The sequence below is a fragment of the Eurosta solidaginis genome, chromosome X (genome assembly GCF_040869045.1).
Source record: "Eurosta solidaginis isolate ZX-2024a chromosome X, ASM4086904v1, whole genome shotgun sequence".
Classification (NCBI taxonomy): domain Eukaryota; kingdom Metazoa; phylum Arthropoda; class Insecta; order Diptera; family Tephritidae; genus Eurosta; species Eurosta solidaginis.
Window position 1 is genome coordinate 25,975,169 of NC_090324.1, and position 15,141 is coordinate 25,990,309.

Sequence of the window (15,141 nt, forward strand, 5' to 3'; positions counted from 1 at the left end):
TTGGTAGTGGTTGAAACCACTGTTATATTTAATATAATTTTATTGAGATACGCCTAAAGGTATCTTTAGTTTTGGTAAATATTCTCATCATAATGAAATTCTGATATTGAAAGCAGTCATTTTTTGGTGTTTGCCTAATACAGGCAATAGGCGGTAATATACGCTACATTTGTGTAGCAGATGGTATCACGAGTTACCCGTGTATTTTCACGGCTCCTTGTAATTGCCCTACAAAAATTTGGTCACAAAACTTACCCACGCCGAAAAAAATGTGGCTATGAATATAACCTATGAATGACTGTAAAATGACTAATCAAATGACGTTGCGCAGATAAATTTGCGAAAGATGTAAAGAGGCCTTTATCCGCTGTTTGGGAACACTCTTTGTGTTGATTTGGGCCATGTTGTGTGAGAATCACAAATTGTGGTGTATTTGTTGATTTCCACACAACCCTGGCGGGAATAGGCACACTATCGAGTGTGGCAATTTGTAGAGATGTCAGCTGATAACTCTTCCACTCATTGCAGTGAGACAGCTGTGCGGTGCTGCCAATTTGGCAGCGTAACGATACCTAATGGTCATGTCGCGCAAGTGTTTGAGGACATTCACGTTTGAGTTCTGACGCGATCTGACTTCTGAAATGTTTCATTTTTTGTGTGGTTTTTCTCATAAAGTTCATTTGGGGGAATTAATATTTCATAAGGGTTCCTGAACTTTCCTTTAATTATTTTATTAATCTTGGAGATTGTATCGTAATCTCCAATTAGCTTTTCCACAGCCAACTTTAAGCTAATAAAAACTTGAAAAAGCTTGGAAATTTCACGGTCTTATGTAATTTGGAAGTTATTTCGTTATAGTATAAGAAACAGTCTAAGGCTAAGTTTGAGATCAGATGAAAGCTTAACTTTTCGTAATGAAAATAATAATGGAAAGTGATTTAAGGAGAATAACTATTTTATTTTTTTTTAATTTTTTTTTGATAAAAGGAAACCCATTATAAACCAGAGCGCCTTTTTATTTCGGTCTATATTTTCGCGTTTGTATATGTATTTTGGCTTTTGTTCGCGTGCTAGCACTCGGGTGTGTTGGATATCACGGATCCGAATTGTGTTCCCATTGGGATCGCGCGGACTGCGTTCCCGGCTGAAGTTAAATATGTGGTAGAGTGGCAACCTTGCGCTGTTCATTAAGAAAATGTCATTCATGGAAATGTGGATACATACATTTTCTGAATGAATTTTCAACTCGAAAGCGTACAACGTGGTTTGGTAAGTATGGTCCTTTTTGGTTAATTTTCGCCGCTCTACTAATCTTATTTTTCTTATTTTGTTTCAGATTTCTTTGGCTGGATTTTGCTTGCATCTGATGTTGAGCAAAGCGCTGATCCATGATGTTCTATGCGCCACAATCTCTTTTATTAATTTATTATTGGTGGGAGCACCATTCAATATTACCCTAACAGTTTTTAGCACGCTGGCTGCGAGGGCCTTTGGTGCTTATTCTTATTTCATCTGTTTCTAGCGACTCTTGGTTATTTTGCAAAGGTCCTTCCAAAGAGACAATGGCGATGGCTGAATGTAACTTAACATTCGGTTTCAAAGATGTCAACACTGATGACCAGAATTTAGGGGATGTACCCCACAAACTAATACGTCTCTCTTCTTTATTTCCAGCTCATCGCCTAATTCTGTCGGCGGTAAGCGATGATTTTAACACGAACTGTTAGTGATGGCGGGATTTGTCCCCTTATCGAAATACCGCAATATCGACAGCGACACCTTTGATCTCTTAATCACATCTTGCTATACGGGCAAAGCGTTCAAAATCCACTGAAAATGGCGAACGTTATGAGTGATGTTGAATGTTAAGATCCCATAGCGCACAGCTGGACTCGATGTGCTAACATGAATGAAACCCATTTTTTTTTTTACAAGTGTTACGGTACACAATGGACAACATTTGTATTTGGAGGGTGCTCTGGACTACTGGCACGCTGCCATCCTGAGACTAACCCATGGACTAAGATGTTGGGTCTGTTGCTGCTGGAAATTGCATAAGCTACGAGCGTTCGCGATGGATGCGTGGTGATCGTGTTGGCATATTCACTCGTAGTCAGTTGTACCGCAAAGGTATGTGTGCGCAAAAAATATCTTATTTTACCATCATAATCTTCCAACCAATAAAGAATTAATTGATTTTTATTATTATTTTTTGTTATTTCAGTTTAACGACTAATCAAGCAAGAGTGGGATTGGTGCTCTCAGGCGTAGCACGACGTGCCTTCTCAACATCACCAAAGCCTTGCGGCGAGGCAACTCACGATACGTGAAGCCCCAAAACACCGCTCTGAATGAGAACAAGCCACGAGATGATAGTGTGTAGGTATGGTGTATGATACATATCATTCCGTGTGCTATTTGGTCATGATGTAATCGGGGAGAACATGATATTGGTTTGTGACGAGGCAACGTTACGGGTATGGTTGAATGTGGCCAGAAGCGCGACCCAGTACAATTAGATGTGACGGCAACCTCAGCATTGGATGATGCATATGTAGTTGTCGCTTGGCAACTGTTTAAGCCGCCTCCTTCATAATTTATACGGCGGCGAAATCCTTATGCGCAGCCGTGCGCGGCGAATGGAAAAGCGCCAACGCGCATACACTACCATCGTCAACAATTATATATGGCATTCGTCAGTCAAGCATTATTACTCGGCAACCGCGGACACGCTTCTTTTATATAAATTTAATTAATACCTTGAATTTGCATTAAGTTTAACTACATTTGTGTTGAAGTGCAGGAATTTAAGCAACCAGTAATAAATTGAAAAAAAGGTGAATTATAACGTTTTATGAAAAAAACATTACTCTTTTATTTTCGGGTTTGAGTGTAGCGAAGAGAGACCCAGGTTTGTTCATGGTCCTTCGCAGCCATCCTTGGCCCACCCTTAAAGTGATAATAAAATTATATAAATCGAATTTTTCGTTCGTTTAAAAAATAGACAATAATATAAAACCAAAGTGCAAAAAACTCATAGTGCCAAATTTAATAGCTACTTATACATATACTTATTACATATATACATATATACAAAAATTCAAATTAAAAAAAAAAAAAAATTGCAAAAAGGGAAAAATTTGTCTTTAAAACACAAAAGAAATCATCATAAGTGCCGTTTTGATACAAACATATATTAATACATACACGTATATGCACACAAAAATTGTTTAAAAAAAAAAAGATTTTTGAAAATCAAAAAATAAAAAAAAAAAAATTTAAATTAAAAAAACCATCTTTAATCAGCAACATCAACCAGCTAAAAGCATCGCCAAGCAAGCAACGATAAGCGATCAGGAAACAACAACAATATAAGCAGCATTAATCATACAGGAATCGGTGAGTAGGCAGTTTTTTTTATTTTTCATAAAAAATATAGAAAATAATACAACTTTTTTCCACAAAAGTTATATTATTTTTGTAAACTGCAAAAGCATATATATATCCACATATATACATGAATATTGCGGAAATTTTCTTACCGTTGGTTTTACTGCAACTTTTTGCAACCAAAAATTGGTAGAAAATATTCCGCTATACCAATAGGCAAAATCCGCCAATTATATGTATGTATATATGTATACATATTTCTAGTGGTATTTAACCAACAAAAAATTGCAGTTTACGTGCCTACTCAAACCCACTGTGCAAGAACAACATCGGCAAAAACTTCTTCTACAGCTGAGTTTACCCCGTTGTTCGCACAGAGCGTTGAACTTGTTGATACAGTTCAACTTCTTCCAAGTGATTTTTTCTTGCTTGCCAGCATATATAAAAAGTATAATATTCATACGTATGTACATACTTACATACATGTACAAATAATTTCAAGTTGCTTTTCCAGCAATCATACTTCTCCACTCAGAGAACATCATACGTGTTTACTCACACGTTCAAATCGCTCTTCCAGCGACATTTTCCCAGCACATAGAGCTACATTAGCAACGAGAGCTGTGTACTGCTGATCAAATTTCTCAACCTCTCTCATATTTGCAATTTTTTCATCTTTCTTTGCTGCACCCTCCCAACAGTGCAATCAACCGGACTCAGCTTCACAAAGACACGCGACATTAAAGCGACGAAGAAGCGAATCAAAACAAACTCTTCTGTTTGTAAACATAAACAGAGAAGCTCATCTGATTCACGTGCATACGTTCGCACAAACAAACATATATACATACGTTTGTATATTGCGCACGTACGCTTGTACTTATTCTGTCGTACAAAACTAAGTTTGAGATATTTTCGTCCCTATAGGAACTTTCAAAAAAATATCCATACAAACTTCAAGTACATATTATTATTTTCTAATATATACATACCTATATATACCAGTAATTTACAAATACACGTTTATTTCCACACGTATATTTACACGTATATATAAGTGAAAAGTGTTTGTGATTTTTTTTAAATTTTATACCTTTTGTTTTTACAAAACAATATACATCCTATTAAATTCCGAATTTCGCGGATTTAAATAATTTAAGGAACGTCCCGTTGTCCGTGCTTGACTCTATTGTTCAAAAAAAAAAAAAAAAAAACACAAACACCGCCACCAATTTAAATCCCCTTTTCTAAATTTCTGTGGCACGAAGAGTTTTCCATCTTCGAATTTTGCGAACGTTCTCTGAGCGGACAAATATTTTATTCGGTTTTGAAACCCCAAAAGTTTGCATAAAATGCCTCTCAGCCCCCCAAAAATGTCCGAAACCGGGACAAAACCAAAAGGTGGCCCAAAGGAAGAAACGGCCAAGGAAAGGTCAACATCCCCCCGGAAATCCAAATCAGTTGACCCATCCGCGCAAAAGTTCATCGCGGAAAGTGACAATCTGATGAGATACTGTGCAAAATTCAACGAAGCACCGATTCAGGATCACACTGAATCGTATCTCATGATAAAGGACAAATCACTAGATGATTATTGGGCACGACTTCAATCGGTTTACGATCTGGTTTTTTCGAAACCAGACGAAAGTTTCCCTGAAGACTTCAAGAGTTCAGTGCAAGGCAAACAATGCGCCTGCCTTGATACGTATGAAGTGACAAAAGCAAAAATTGCCGATCAACTTTCATTGATAAAAATGATGGCAACGCCGAGTCCACCACCCCGCGTGGAACAACCCCCGGCTGAGGCAAATATTTACCTCAAGGTCCCAGCCTGCGACACGGAGACCTTTTATGGTGGCTATGAAGAATGGCCCGCTTTTCGTGACATGTTCACAGCGGTGTACATTAACCACCCAAGGCTCTCCCGTGCTCAGAAATTGTACCATCTCCGGTACAAAACGCAAGGCAAAGCCGGCTCCATCGTCAAACAATATGCGTTGAGCGATGATAACTTTGACCTTGCCTGGGAAGCTTTACGGTCACGATACGAAAACAAGCGTAACTTGGTTGACAACCAGATAAAATCCTTACTGACTCTTGCCACTATTCCATCCGAAAATAGTGAGCAACTTCAGAAATTGCAAAATACAATAAACAACTGCCTATCCGTCCTTCACTCCCAAGGAGTTACGACAGACAGTTGGGATCCGATTCTGGTGTACGTTTGTTCATCAAAGCTCCCAGAAACAACCCTGTCACTTTGGGAACAGTCTCTCTCTTCTCGAAGAGATCTACCCTCATGGTCACAAATGAACGACTTTCTCACCTCGAGATATGAAGTCGTTGAAAGGGTCAATAGGCTTCAACCAAGCAAACAAAAACCAGTCGCTCATCAAAATTCTACGCAAAACAGGTCCTTCAACAGGACGCAAACCCTTGTGGCAGAATCTAAAAAGGAAACTTGCCAATGTTGCAACTCCCCGCACCTTATTAGATTCTGTCCACGATTCAAACGAATGTCTGTGCAAAACCGGACACAATTCATAAAACAAGCTAAGCTGTGTACAAACTGCCTTAGCAGCACTCATATCATCAATGAGTGCACGAGCAAGTGGTCATGTTCGACATGTCATCAACGGCATCACACGCTGTTGCATGCGAGCCCACAAGCTCAACGTTCCACCCCGCGAACGAATGCACCAAACGTGCAGCACACAACTGCTGAGTCAACATCTCCCGTTCGACAAACGCAGAATAGCTCCGATTCTGGCGAACTACCGTGTTGTTCAAAACACGCACCGGTTCAATAATTGCATGCAGCCAATGATAACCAAATTCTCCTTCCTACTGCTATGGTCGCAGTCGAACACGAAGGGGAATTATTTCAACTGAGAGCCCTTATTGATCAAGGCTCGGAAAGAACTTTCATTTCCTCGAAAGTGCAAAAACGGTTGAAACTTCCATTCGAACATTCAAAGTTCGAAATCTCTGGCATGGGTGGACAAGTCGTACAAAAGTCCTCCAAGCTTTGTCCTTTGACACTGGTTGCATCCAAGGCCATTAAAAGGATAAAGGCTCATGCCATTGTGTTGCCGCAACTGACAAAAAATCTACCAACATCCACCATTAGTCGCAAAATCTGGCAGCAGTTGAAACTCCTTGAGCTCGCTGATCCCAGTTGCCACATACCGGGTCAGACTGACATGGTCATTGGCAGCGACATACTTCCACAAATTCTGTTGGAAGGTATAAAAAAGGTGTGCGGTAGCATACTTGCGCAACAAACCATTTTTGGTTGGATTCTCAGTGGTCCAATAACTGAAAATGTTTTGTCATTCTCGACACAAGTCCCAGCGTCAAACGAGACACTCAGTTCTCAACTGAGAAAATTTTGGGAAGAGGAGGAAATTCCACAACCTCCACAGATATCCCCCGAGGATCAAGCGTGTGAGCAGATATATGCAACAACCCCGACACGTGCACCAAACGGTCGATACATTGTGCGACTTCCATTCAAGGAAGAGTTTCCTGAAAAACTCTCCCTCGGCAAATCCCGCCCGGCTGCTCTGCAGCAGTTTTTAAGCATGGAGCGATCGCTTCAGAAAAAGGGGGAGTTAGGTACAATGTACAACAATGTGTTGCAAGAATATCTCGACCTTGATCACATGGAATCTGCCGACCCATGCGAAATAACTTCGAATGGCAAGGTCTTCTTATTTTACTTGCCACATCATGCGGTAGTCAAACCAGATAAGGTAACCACCAAAGTTCGTGTGGTTTTCAACGCCTCTAAAAAATCTGGGTCAGGAAAATCCCTGAATGACGTGCTATACACTGGTCCAACTCTCCAACCAGATCTCATGCTACTAATTCTACAGTGGCGCATGCATAAGTATGTGTTCAATGGAGATATTGAAAAAATGTACCGTCAGATCCTTATACACGAGGACGACAAAGATTTTCAGCGAATCCTATTTCGCAAATCGGCCAACTCCAATGTTAGCGATTTCAATCTAAAAACGGTTACATTCGGCGTCAATTGTGCACCATATCTCGCTATTCGTACGTTGCATCAACTATCCGATGACACGAAAGCGACATTCCCGTTGGCTGCAACAATTCTCAAGACGCAAACTTATGTCGACGACATCCTATCCGGAAGTCATACCATCTATAACGCCACTGAATCACTCGTTCAACTGATAAACGCCCTAAAATCAGCTGGTTTCATACTAAAGAAACTAACGGCTAATCACCCGGCCATATTAGAACAGTTTCCGAGGGAGGATCTTCTAGACTCCAACTTCTTGAAATTTGAGAGCACTTCCAATACCAAAACTCTTGGCATTCGATGGAACGCGCTCACGGACAAATTTTCATACACCATTCTGTCGAAACGCACCCAAAATGCGGTCACAAAGCGACAAATTTTATCTTCTGTTGCAAAACTGTTTGACCCGGCAGGATGGCTGTCGCCAGTTATGATCCAGGCCAAGATGCTTCTCCAAGAAATCTGGCTGGATGGCAGCGATTGGGATGAAAGCGCCAAACCCGCAACATTATCAAAATGTCAACATTTCGCAGAAAATCTGCCAGCCATTTCCCACATCGAAATCCCTCGATGGGTTAATGTCGTTCCAGGGCAAGACACCCAAATCCACGGGTTCTGTGATGCCTCGGAAAAAGCATATTGCGCAGCGATTTACATCCGCACACATGTGGGCAACCAAATAAAATCTTCTCTTTTGGTTGCGAAAGGCAAAGTTGCCCCCATAAAAACTGTAAGCTTACCCCGCTTAGAGCTATGTGGTGCAGTCCTACTTGCAAAACTGGCTTCAACTGTTCGAAAACAGCTCGACTTACAAGCATGCAACATATTCTTATGGTCAGATTCTGAGATTGTACTAGCCTGGTTAGAAAAATCTCCATCGACCTGGAAGACTTATGTGGCCAACCGTACCTCTCATATTCGAGAATATCTTCCCAGCGGCACCTGGCGCCATGTATCTAGCCAAGACAACCCTGCTGATCTTGGCACACGTGGTTGCAAGCCGCATGATTTGATAGGTTCATCACTTTGGTGGCACGGACCACAATGGCTTTCTTGCCACATTTCGGCATGGCCAAAGCCGAAAGCAGGTAGCGCTTCTCCACCCGAGAAACGCAAGGTGGAAGCATATCACGCACTCGAGGAAGAGGACGACATTCTTCAACGTTTCTCCTCATACTCTCGAGCTCTCCGTGTGATTGCATACGTGTTCCGCTTTGTGAACAATGCCTGCCACAAACCCAAATCGGTGGCAACAACACATAATCCCCATCTGACGTACAAAGAGTTGCAACATGTGAAAACGCGGCTTGTGGCAATGGCACAATCTCGCCATTTTGGGGCGGAAAAGAGCGCCTTACAAAACAATATGCCAATAAGCAAAAAGAGTTCCCTTCTGGCTCTTGACCCATTTCTGGATGGATGCGGGCTCCTACGTATCGGTGGAAGATTGGAACATTCTACAATGCAGTACAACGAGAAGCATCCAGTAATCCTTCCTCCGGATTCAAGGCTCTGCCAGTTGTATCTGGAGTTTTTACACCGCCTGCTTCTTCATGCAAAAATGCGGTTAATGCTCCAAATGTTGAGGCAAGAGTACTTCGTACCAAAACTAAAGCCTCTTATAAGGAAATGCATTTTTCAATGCAAATCTTGCACGCTTTTCAAACAGAAAACGCGCACGCAAATAATGGCAGCTCTACCACCTGAGCGCTGTAATTTCTCACTCCCCTTTTCCACAACAGGAGTAGACTTCGCAGGTCCATTCCAAATAAAAGCATCGGTTCTGAGGTCGACCACTATCATAAAAGGGTACGTGGCTGTATTCGTCTGTTTTTCCACAAAGGCAGTACACCTCGAGCTATGCTCGGACCTTACTACTGAAGCCTTTCGAGCAGCATTCGCCCGATTCGTTGGCAGACGAGGTTATCCCTCAAAAATGATGAGCGACAATGGTAAAACGTTCATTGGCGCTCAGCGCGCACTCGAACGCGACTTCGTTAAATTTCTTAACGAATGCTCTGCGGACATTGTACAGAAATATGCCCCTCAGGGAATAAACTGGCAGTATATTCCACCCAGCGCCCCTCATATGGGCGGCTTGTGGGAATCCGCAGTAAAAAGTTTTAAAACCCACCTCAAAAAAACCGCTGCATCCCACAAGTTTACTTTCGAAGAATTCACGACGCTGTTGGTGCGTATTGAAGCAGTTCTCAATTCGAGGCCTCTCACCTCACTATCCCAGGACCCAGCTGACTTCACAGCGCTCACTCCGGGTCACTTCCTTCGAGGTGCACCGCTATTAGCCATTCCTGAGCCAAACGCGGAAGACCTCTCCTGGATAAATCGATGGGAAAAGCTCAAATCGCTTCATCACCAATTCAGTCGACGCTGGAAAGAAGATTATTTGAAGGACCTTCAGAAACGCTATAAATGGCAAACGCCACAGCGAAATCCTCAACCAGGCGACCTCGTCGTAATTAAAGAAAATTCACTCCCACCCACCGAGTGGCGTCTGGGACGAATCGAGAACGTTCGCCACGGACCTGACAACCATGTTCGGGTTGTAGAGGTTCGCACCCAAAATGGGCTTGTCATGCGCCCCTTAGTTAAACTGTGCTTTCTTCCAATGGAGTACTCTTCGAGCACAGCGCTCTAACTTATATACGTTTCCCCTGTATAATTAAATTTCCGTATCATCCGCTGTATCCAACTACTTCTCGTTTCTCTCTCTGCTCTTATGCTTTCAGGACGACACCATCATGGCATCTCGACCAGCATGTCCACTGGCTCCCACAGCAGAGACCGATAACTGCCTCCAGTGTCGGCTCTGCCACCGCTACCACGCTCTGCGGACCTGCCCGGCTTTTAAGGCGATGCGGCCACCGCAGCGTGCTACCGTGGCCAGGGCACAGGGCTATTGCTATAATTGCTTAGCCCTCACGCATACAACGGGTGAATGCGACTCCCGAGGGTCGTGCAAAATGTGCGGTCTGGCGCATCACACCCTCCTGCACAATGGACCGAAAAGTCAACGTGGTCAAGGAAAGGTCCCAACACAGCAAGCATCCCGGAAGCCGAAACCCAGGCCGAAAAAGAAAAAAGAGAGGACACCGACCTGCGCCTGCAGCGCCCAAAAGGCGCATCCTGCATTTAAAACAGCGGCAACCCCCAAACTCGCAAAGACGGCCAAGCGCACGATCGCGCGCACCCCTCAAGGCCTGCAAACGGCGCAATGCCAACGGCGCAATACGAATCGCGCCTTAGATACTACCATCCGCGCCCTGCAGGAACTGCAGAAGGTGCTTGCTGGCACCTCCCTGCAGGGCGGGCAGGATGTTTAAGCCGCCTCCTTCATAATTTATACGGCGGCGAAATCCTTATGCGCAGCCGTGCGCGGCGAATGGAAAGGCGCCAACGCGCATACACTACCATCGTCAACAATTATATATGGCATTCGTCAGTCAAGCACTATTATTCGGCAACCGCGGACGCGCTTCTTTTATATAAATTTAATTAATACCTTGAATTTGCATTAAGTTTAACTACATTTGTGTTGAAGTGCAGGAATTTAAGCAACCAGTAATAAATTGAAAAAAAGGTGAATTATAACGTTTTATGAAAAAAACATTACTCTTTTATTTTCGGGTTTGAGTGTAGCGAAGAGAGACCCAGGTTTGTTCAGCAACCCTTAACATTGCCTGGTAAAGCAATATTAACAAATGAAAACAAACGACAAGAGACTGGATTAAAAGCAATTATACCAAGGTCGACTAGGTCCCCGTCGTAAGAATTTGCAATTAGTTGGCGTTACTGCACTATTCCTTGCAGCATAATATGACGAATTAGTGCCACCATCAGTTGAGATTTTGTGTACATAGCCGACAATACCTATTCTGCTAAGCATATTATACAAATGGAATTAAAAATATTCAAAACGCTTGACTGCAATGTGTCGCGTCCATTGCCAATACATTTCTTGAGTCGTTTTCCCAAAGCAGCCAACGTGGAAGATAACCATCATGCAATGGCCATATTTCCTCGAATTAACATCGATAGAGTACGATTTAGCATCATATAAGCCATCAGGGACTGCCGCTGCATCCCTATTTTTAGCTTTACATTTGCTGAAAGATAATTCAAAATTACCAACTGGTTTTAACACCAACCACTGGACATCAACAATGCAATGGTATTCACACTACACTCGTGATCATTTACGACCAATTTACAGAAAAATTGCAAATGTAGTGCGACATGCAAACGTTGCTCAATTGCAGGCTGTCTAGACAAAATATCAATCATCAGAATTATATAAAATCTCCCTGCGTTCAGAGTTATATGACAGATTAATTGATTCAATAATTAATTCGAACAAATGAACGCAAGTGGTAATTAGACAGTTTGGGCGAGAGAAGCAAACTGCATGATTTTAAGTTGTGTTTATGGCGTTTAGTTTAATTGGTTTTATTTTTTTTGTTATAACAAAACCTATAATTTTATCTGTCATATTACACTTAAAGAAAAGTATATATATTTTTAAAATTTAACCTTGTGCGCGTTGAAATCATAATCACGAAAAAAAAACCGTGAGCCAAGTAATTGCCATTGGTGCCGGGAAAGTTTCAGTTTCGCTCGCGTTCCTAATCAAGATGTCTTCGTGACTGTGAACTATATTAGATTCAGCTAATAATCCAAAATTTCTCATCCAACCCATTTCTATCGCTGTTCCAGCCTATACCGATAAGAACATTATCTAGATTGGCTTGTTCCTCTCTGGTAGACTGGGTTTCAGTCTCCTGTCAACTATTGCTGTTACGCCAATCATTGCCCGATGGGCCTCTGGCACCATCCCTTCATACGGGATACGGTACGGCAAAATCGGCAGTTGGGTCAACTGAAGGTATGAGATAATTCGTCTAATTTCTTAGATTTATATTATTTATATTATATTTTCGTAAAATTTAGGTAGCGAAGTACATACACTGCACGTTGGCAAGAGATGGCCGTCGAAATAGATGCAGTCCTAAGGTTGGAAGGCAATACCAGCACTGGCGCTTCATCTCTTGCATATGCAATCCCAGTGGGCAATATGACGGCCTTCACTATAACGGTGCCCTGGCATGGTCTATGTGTGGTAAGAGGTGAGCTAATATGCACGTTTGTTATTGTATTTTATATTATTTTTAGTTTTGAAGTGAGTACTTAGGTTGTATGATAGGATTTCAAAAAGGGGCTTGTGTAATTGTATGGGTTTTAACTGTAATCAATTTTTAGATTGAAACCCGTGGGTGTTCCCTCCCTTTTTTTTCTCAAGCCGCGTTTGCGCCAACCAAACCATCAGTAAACCTTTATGAATTTCTCTACATCTCGATGCAATTGGGTTACTCTTTCTGATTAGATAATGAGTTCATTGAACAAAGAGATAATCAATGAACCATATGAATACTTTGATGATCAAAACCTAAATATAGTTTGTCAATCATCTTTTGGAATCATATTCGACTCCAATATGTTTACTTTAGGTGATCAAAAATTTGAATCATTTTTCATTCAGCCTTTTGAATCTTTTCGGCGAGTCGAATCGCCGCCGAGCAATCATCTTTGCCATTGCAAACGCAAAATCAGCAGCAACAAATATTGTCGGTTAAAAAGGAGAATAAAGAAGATAATAACCAATTACCACCATTATTATCCTCCAAAGCCCTACAGGAATTAAATAACAATTTAGATATTTTAAATAGCTACAACAATAGCGTACAAAAGCAACAACAACAAGAAATTATAGCCTAATGAGTAAAGCAAAGGAAAATTTCCAAAGTTCAAATTGTGTACAAAATTTGAGTAAAACCGATGATGGCGAAGTGCCCGGAAAAATTAGTGGGTTAGAGCGTGTGCATAGCAAAAATTCAATAAGGGTTTTGCATTTACCGTTGAACAGCGTCAAATAATTGGCTTTCAAGGCTTATTACCTGCCGTTGTGAAAACTGAGGAAGAGCAGGTGAAGCACGCGCTAATTCTGCTCGAACGTTTGGAAAATGATTTGGACAAATATATGTACCTCTCCAGTTTGGCCGAGCGCAATGAGCGTTTATTTTACAAAGTGCTGTCATCTGATATTGCCAAAATGATGCCTCTTGTCTATACACCCACAGTTGGATTGGCGTGTCAAAAGTTCAGTTTGATATACCGACATCCGAAAGGTCTCTATATTACGATCAAGGATAAGGGACATGTTTACGAAGTGCTTAAGAACTGTTCTTCGGTGCTGGTGAAGCGGCTTTAGGTATTGCAAATCTCTGCAAGATTGCAATGATGAGAGCAGGACTCTCAGCCGAAGAGGCACTCGATCGTATTTGGTTAGTTGATAGCCGTGGTTTAGTCGTTAAAAATTGGCCAAGTGGTGGTTTAACAGAACACAAACGACATTTTGCACATGAGCATAAACCTGTCGATACTCTACTCGAGGCTGTACAAAAGATCAAGCCAACCATGTTGGTGGGAGCTGCTGCTTTTGGTGGTGCATTTACTTCAGAAATTCTTCGTTTAATGGCGGAATATAATGATAAACCCGTGATCTTTGCGCTATCAAATCCCACCAGTAAAGCTGAGTGCACAGCTGAGCAAGCTTATGTCAATACGGATGGTAGAGCTATTTTCTCGTCTGGTTCACCTTTCGCGCCTGTTACATACAAAGGCAAAACTTTTACTCCGGGTCAGGGTAATAATTCGTATATTTTCCCTGGTATTGCATTGGGTGTAATCGCTGCTGGCGTCAAAACCATTCCTGAAGAATGGTTGGATGGTTGACTGAATAATGACCATTCTACTTGTTGAAATTTTACTTTATACATTTTTTTTTTTTTCGACAATAAATTAACTCTTGAACCGAAAGTACCGGCCGCCAATTCTCAAGTAGACAGCATACCCCAAAATGATTAAAACGTTCAGGGGGGCCGGGAATCCCGTATATGTTCGCATAGTCATATATGTAGATAATCCTATATATTTGTACCTATATATGTGCGGAAATAGATATGAAGCTTACAAACGCTGATCTTTCGTTTACAAAATGTTTGAAGGAAAACGCAAAATAATCGAAATGACACGTTGGTTGGAAGCTTAAAAAATGTATGCTTATATAATTTTCTTTTTTTTTTTAGCAATGCATTTGATTTTTATTTAGAAAACAAAATCATCAACAAGTATTCGGTCTCGACGCTTGCGAAATGATTATTGAAGAAGATTAAAATTATTGTTAATATTGAAAACGTTTTCACTTCGTTTCTTTTATAAACTTGAAGTTTTTTCCAAAACAGTAAATAAAGGTTTGTTGGGCTTTAACGCATTAAGATTGAATTGTATTAGTAGTAGGGTTCTGTTGGCTTCGTACGGGGTGAACGAGCGCTGGGTTAGGCGGGTTGTTGGCCTCGTTCGGGGTGAACGAGAGCTGGGTTACGCGGTTTGTTATAACGGGTGGGAGTTACAAGTCTCCCTCACCCTCACTGGAGGGTGGTAGTAGGACCAATTTCGTGATTGGTCTGGTGGTTTGTCCCCTTGCCGTATCCAGTTCGACGACTCGAACTCGGTTATCGGGGCCATAATGAAGGTTGGCTATCCGACCTAGTCTCCATTCGTTAGGGGGTAGATTATCCTCCTTAATGACGACTAGGTCCCCCCGTTTGAGGTTTGGTTGTGGATGC

The 15,141-nt window shown here is 41.7% G+C and overlaps 1 protein-coding gene and 1 pseudogene across 1 annotated transcript in view; one reads left to right on the forward strand and one right to left on the reverse strand.

Annotated features, from left to right (window-relative positions):
* Positions 1-15,141, reverse strand: part of Syt7 (Synaptotagmin 7) — a 1,421,749-nt gene that overhangs the window by 979,501 nt on the left and 427,107 nt on the right. The gene's annotated exons all lie outside the window — the stretch shown is intronic.
* On the forward strand, positions 12,531-14,248 carry LOC137234378 (NADP-dependent malic enzyme-like; annotated as a pseudogene).